A 6,000-nucleotide genomic window follows, 5' to 3' on the forward strand; every position below is an offset into this window, starting at 1 on the left:
GGTCAGCTCTCAGAGCAGGGCTGCTCATCTGGGATCAGCTCTCAGAGCAGGGCTGCTCATCTGGGATCAGCTCTCAGAGCAGGGCTGCTCATCTGGGATCAGCTCTCAGAGCAGGGCTGCTCATCTGGGATCAGCTCTCAGAGCAGGGCTGCTCATCTGGGATCAGCTGTTCTTCTGCATCCTAATGGGTGAGGTTAGGATACGGCACAGGAGAAAACCTGAACCCAGATCAGCTCGTGCTGTACGGTGCCCCGCCCCTTTTTCTGCTCAGCTGAAGGACCTGCAGGGCTGACTCACACACGGATGGGGGGAGGGGGGGGAGAGAGAGAGTGGGAAAAGAAGAGAAGGAGAGGGGAGAGAGTGAGAGGGAAAGAGAGGTAGGGGGAGAGAGAGAAAGAGGGAGAGAGGGAGGGAAAGAAATAGAGAGAGTGCGTGTGTGAGAGAGAGAGAGAGCGAGAGACAGAAAGAGAGCTCAGCCATGATACCTGTTTCTTTGTACCTCGTCACTGTGCTCCTTGGGGTGATGTCAGTTCCTGTAAGTCGCCGTGGTGACAGAGCCAGATTCGCCAGGGCCAGTGGGGAGGCCTGCCGGGGGGGGGGGGGGGGCGTTGCCAGCTATGTACACATCCGCTTGCCTGACATTGCCCACCGTACCGTACTGCCTCAGTGTGAAAAAAAAACATAACGACGCTGACATTCGCTTGTGGCTGCAGCATCAAGGGCTTGTTGTTATTAAAAACACCAGACCATGCAAGACTGGGACCTGCTTGAGGTGCTGAGTACAATCTTGGCAAACAACGTTCCCTGCTGCTGTAGAACTATTTCAAATATGCGGTTCTATTTGGTCTGCCAGGGACATTGATTTAATTAAAATGGAGGCACTAATGAGAAGGAAAATGATTACCGTTCAGGAAGAAGTTCAGAAAAAATAATACACCTTTTTAAATGAATTTGGCCCCAATACCAGCCAAATTATTATTGATTCATTTATCTTGATGTCTTGCATGTTTGCTGCTCTACCTTTTCAGTCTCAAGCTCACTTTGGTGAAGAAAAAATGTAGAATTTGCTCACTAATAATATTCCCCTCGTTGGACTGCATGTCTGGCTCTTGTATTCATAAAGCATCGGAGCACAGGCGCGCTGATCTCCCGTCAGTTTAATGCTGTGGCAGGTTAAGCGCGGACGTGCTGTGCGACGCTCAGGTTCTGGCCCGTGGCCCTTTACTCCTGAATGAAAGGGGGAGGGCTCTACGGAGTAATGAAGTGTTACTCGGCAACCTGGGTCTCCTGCAGCGGAGCCAAGCGCACTGGCCTGATCAGTGATCCCTGAGCATGCCGCTGTTTTACGGCCCTGCAGCGGTATGGGTCTGGGCTGGCTGTTGTGTTTGGTCGAGTCGGGGCGCGGGGACGCGGGGGCGGGGGAACGGGGGGGGGCCGGGGGGATGCCAGCTTTTCTGGGCACCCTTGTGCATGTGGGGGCGCAGAAAAATCCAAAGGCGGTTAATCGATGACAGCGCTTCGCTGTCTGGCGTTTTTATTCCGAGGTGATTCTTGCGCTTGTCTTCCCCGCGTTTCCGATGTGATTTAATTTCGGAGAAAAACAAAATCATAGCAGGGGGCAGTTGATTGATTGTGACTTTATTGTTGCTGTTCAGTGCGGGACGGCTGGCTCCTGAGAACGGGTCGATACGGACCCGACCCTCACTGTGTGCGCTCCTGGTGAACCTGAGCGTGCTTCACCTGCCCCCTGCACGCCAGTCTGTGAGTCTAACAGGCGTCTGAACACGTAAAACAGCACAGACTGGCGGTCAGACTCAGCTGTTCTCTCACGTGTGGAGTTTCGTCTGGACAGCTATACCTGGACGGCTACACCTGGACGGCTGCACCTGGTGCAGCTCATGAGACGGCGCTGCACGGCTGCATGCCAGATGAATAATTAGTATGTGTGAGCGAACCTCGGGGAGTTGCATTGATCTGCGAATCTCATTAACCCACTTTGCAGAAGCTGCGTGATCGAGTCCAGCGCAGTCATGTTTAACCCTGCATGTTTCGCCTCCAGCGCAGAGCCTCACACGCGCGTGTGTAGAACCAGACTGAGGGCTGTGGAGATGTGAGGACGGCGTGTGAGTGGAGCAACCGTTTAAAAGGACAGCAGACGTCACCGTGCTGGGGGTGCCTGGGAGTTAGGCCTCTGCTCACCCGTATGAGCTTCCAGCTGGGGAACAAAAAGTCTAAGATGGGGTTGTGCGGTGTGCACACTCAGAAGAACCTCCTGGCTGTTGTTTGGGGTCTGCAGGGGATCATGGCCTGTGCAGTAGAACCTCACAGATACTCACACATTCCAGGATGGGCGCTGTTCCAGAACGCGCCGCTTTTAACAATCCGTTCTTTATTCTAATTCTTTCTTTGCCGTACTGCTACATTAATGCAGCCTTATTATTATTATTTTTTAATTAAAAAAAAGAACAGGCTGCTCCTGTTTTGAAGCCATAAACCTGCAATAATCCGCTCGCGTCTCGCAGGTGTGTCTGTGGTTCAGCTGCTCTGCACTGAAGCACAGGTGACTTGCTCTCGGTGCTGCTGTTGAAACACAGGAACATGTAGAAAGGTTACGCTCATTAGCTCAACCCCCCCAAATCCCTGGGGCGTTTCCTAATCTCGCATTCTATTTTTGTTTACCCCGGGGAAGGGGGGGGAGGGGGCTGACCTAGTTCCTGGCACACCCTCCCCCAATACCATGGTGTGTCTGTAAAATGGCCCCACCCCACAATGCATCAGTTAAACCAGAGGTAGGAAATCCAGCTCCAGGAAGAGAAAGTCCTCCCCCAGTATTTCGCTCCTGTCACCTGGATTTGCTAATTAGCACAGCCCTTCAGCCAGGGGGCAGAGCTAATTAGTGAAATCAGCTGGCTGGGTTTGGTGGGTGGAAGAAACACTTGGAAGGACAGTTACCTTCTGACCCCTTTTCACCTGCATTAAATCGTCAGTGTTCCTGTTTACGGCGTTCCTTGTGGCACAAACCCGATTGGCCCCGTCTCTTCATTTCTGATTGGCTCTCCTGAGCCCTGGGGGCGCTGTCATGGGGGAGGAGTCTGAAGTGAAGATGGTCATGCTGTGGAGTAACGGACAGTGTGTTTGAAAAACAGCAGCAGCAGCAGCAGCAGCGCTTTGGGGCTTCAGGGTGCTCGCCCTGTGAAGGCTCTGTGTGGGCGAACACCCAGGTCTGGTGTCCTCTGTGCCAGCTGTGCCAGCTGCGGCATTAATTTGGCGTTGATTTGGCCGTGGCTCACAGTCTGTTTGCTGAAAGCTGTGGGCGAAGCTTCTTCCTGTGGTTACCGTGGCGAGCGCTCACCTTGTGACTGCAGGGGTAGCGGAGGGGGTGCAGAGATAGCCGAGCTGCTGAAGGACGGGACGTTTTAAAACAACATTTCCCCCCTTTTTTCTGCCGAGCTTGGAAACGGCAGCTCTGCCTTTCAGAATACTGCTGTGTCACCTACACCTGCGCACGTAGCACTGCAGAGAGGAAGAGTGTGCAGTCCTGCCATGCGCTCACCTGCATGCTAATGCCTCACCTGCATGCTAATGACTCACCTGCATGCTAATGACTCACCTGCATGCTAATGACTCACCTGCATGCTAATGACTCACCTGCATGCTAATGACTCACCTGCATGCTAATGACTCAGCTGCATGCTAATGCTTCACCTGCATGCTAATGCTTCACCTGCATGCTAATGCATCACCTGCATGCTAATGACTCACCTGCATGCTAATGACTCACCTGCATGCTAATGCCTCACCTGCATGCTAATGCCTCACCTGCATGCTAATGCTTCACCTGCATGCTAATGACTCACCTGCATGCTAATGACTCACCTGCGTGCTAATGACTCACCTGCATGCTAATGACTCACCTGCGTGCTGATGACTCTTTTCAGCTCTATGTGCTGCACACAGGCTGGGCTATGACAGTACCAGCTAGCTCCAGTTGGAGGCGGAGCTTATCTCCCTCTGCAGGCGGTTGTTATCCACCTTAAAACTGACGCAATTGGATTCTGCAGCTCTGGATTTATCGCCATGGTAAACACATGGCGGCTCGGGTTCGAACCTGTGATGCTGCAGGGGTCGGACTGTGTTCCTGATGAAAGGGCTTCTCTGACTGAGTCACAGGAGCCTGCACCCCCTTTCTCGGCCCCCCCCCCCCGCCCCCCCCCCGAGAGAGCCGCTGCTCCCCTACATCACTCCCCAAAAAATCAATAGCGGACATAAAACTGTTGTCTTTTGAAAAAATAAATACAGGGGTAACAATGATGTCAACGGAAGTGTAAATCCAGGGCTGTTCCCCCCTCCCCCCCCGCCTCCCCCGCTCCTCAGGGCTGTACGCTGGCATCAGGAGCAGCCCAGCCACTGGCCCGTTAGACAACGCGCCTGATTCCTGTGTGTCCCCCCCGGTTTACACAGAACAGAGGAGGGGAATCGATCCGCTGCAGGATCAATATGAGATATCGGACGTCCGAGACGAAAGCAGAATTGCATGTAACAGCTGTGGGATGCGTGTTTGATGAATTATTAATACCGCATTTTATAGAAATACCAATTCTGGTGCAACTGACTGTCAGAAAGCATGTTTATCACCATTTCCCTCTGGGTCCACAGTGCGGAGTCGCTCTGTTTTGATCCTGATTCTCTTTAAGCGATGGGTTCAGAACACACACCCTGCCGGAGCTTCGCTGGAAGAAGCAGCTTTCTGCTTTCGATGTCGGGTTCGTTTGGAAGAACACCTGAGGGCTTAGGTGCAGAATTACTGACACTATTCTTCTCCTGCTTTAGCCAGATTTATAGATTTTCTCCCCCCCCCTCCAAGGGTTGTACACTCTCTTGAGTAAATGTTGTGATGCCTAAACTGCATCTTCTTGCTTCTTCCACACAGACACCCCTGCACCTGCTCCCACCCCCCTGCTGAAGCCCCTCCCACTGCGTCCTCTGGAGGCGTGTCCTTCCTGAGCTCCGCCCCCTCGTGCTCCTGCTGTTCTGTTTCATACGTCCACCTGCATCAGGTAAACGCACACCTCTCCTCTCTGCACTGTATTATATGAGCACTGTGTATTATATAGACTGTGTATTACATGAACAGAGGGCTGTAAGACTGTATTATATGAACAGTGTGTATTATATAGACAGTGTGTATTATATGAACAGTGTGTATTATATAGACAGGGTGTATTTTATGAGTGGTGTGTATTATATAGACAGTGTGTATTATATGAGCGGTGTGTATTATATGAGCAGTGTGTATTATATGAGCAGTGTGTATTATATAGACAGTGTGTATTATATGAGCAGTGTTTATTATATAGACAGTGTGTATTATATGATCAGTGTGTATCATAGACAGTGTGTATTATATGAGCAGTGTGTATGATATAGACAGTGTGTATTATATGAGCAGTGTGTATCATAGACAGTGTGTATTATATGAGCAGTGTGTATGATATAGACAGTGTGTATTATATGAGCAGTGTGCTATGGATGGCATTCTGATTATCTCTTGATCATCATTGGTCGAGCTGACTCGGTCTTTTAAATCACTTACAGTAAGGGCATTTGGGGATCAGCCAGCTCTGGTTTTTGGATGCCCTGCTGGCTCTCGCATAGAGTAATTAAATGTAGAGCTTTGCAAAAATCTGAGGCCAAAGTCAGTGGTAAATATGTTGAGGGGGATGACAGGGAGGGGGCGGGGCAGGGGGGTACTGACACTGACTGATGTTATCTGGCACAGGGGATCTAACCTGCATCAGCCAAATATTTAATGGATTGTGCATCAGCATTTAATTGCTACAGGTTTTCAGAGCTGATGCAAACCTTCCATCCTTTAATTTGTCAAAGAATGAGAGGCGGATGCTAGACGAACGTCAATATCGAGCACAGCCGCAAGAATCAGACTGCAGTGAAAACAGGAAAATCCTGCAACACTGCGAATAAAAAAGGACAAACTCAGTC

At 50.9% G+C, this 6,000-nt stretch overlaps 1 protein-coding gene across 6 annotated transcripts in view; it reads left to right on the top strand.

Moving 5' to 3' along the window:
• LOC135264601 (rabphilin-3A-like) overlaps nucleotides 1-6,000 on the top strand; it is a 54,927-nt gene that overhangs the window by 30,744 nt on the left and 18,183 nt on the right. For 5 of the 6 annotated variants that reach the window (XM_064353327.1, XM_064353328.1, XM_064353326.1 and 2 more), the window contains exon 2: nucleotides 4,931-5,057. The gene's annotated coding sequence lies outside the window, so the exon portion shown is untranslated. Of the gene's footprint in view, nucleotides 1-4,686; nucleotides 4,794-4,930; nucleotides 5,058-6,000 lie in introns of those variants that run through there. The other variant, XM_064353329.1, reaches the window with a different exon arrangement.

Source organism: Anguilla rostrata, chromosome 10 (assembly GCF_018555375.3).
Source record: "Anguilla rostrata isolate EN2019 chromosome 10, ASM1855537v3, whole genome shotgun sequence".
NCBI classification, from domain to species: Eukaryota; Metazoa; Chordata; class Actinopteri; order Anguilliformes; family Anguillidae; genus Anguilla; species Anguilla rostrata.